We start from the raw sequence: 210 nt of genomic DNA on the forward strand, positions 1-210 counted from the left end.
TTTACCGTAAAAACCGCGGAAAGTTCATTCTTTATCGAAAGAAGCCGAAATAAATGTTTCGAGTCGAAAGACGGCCCAAAGGGACCTAAGACACGACTCGAGGCCCAACTTGCGATTTCTTAACCAACAGCCCGTAAACCGGATGTCGGTTTACGCTTGGTCCGCAGGGGAAGATAAATGTCAAGTTTCCGCGGATAAATACGAAATATC

Source organism: Brassica oleracea, chromosome C5 (genome assembly GCF_000695525.1).
Source record: "Brassica oleracea var. oleracea cultivar TO1000 chromosome C5, BOL, whole genome shotgun sequence".
NCBI classification, from domain to species: domain Eukaryota; kingdom Viridiplantae; phylum Streptophyta; class Magnoliopsida; order Brassicales; family Brassicaceae; genus Brassica; species Brassica oleracea.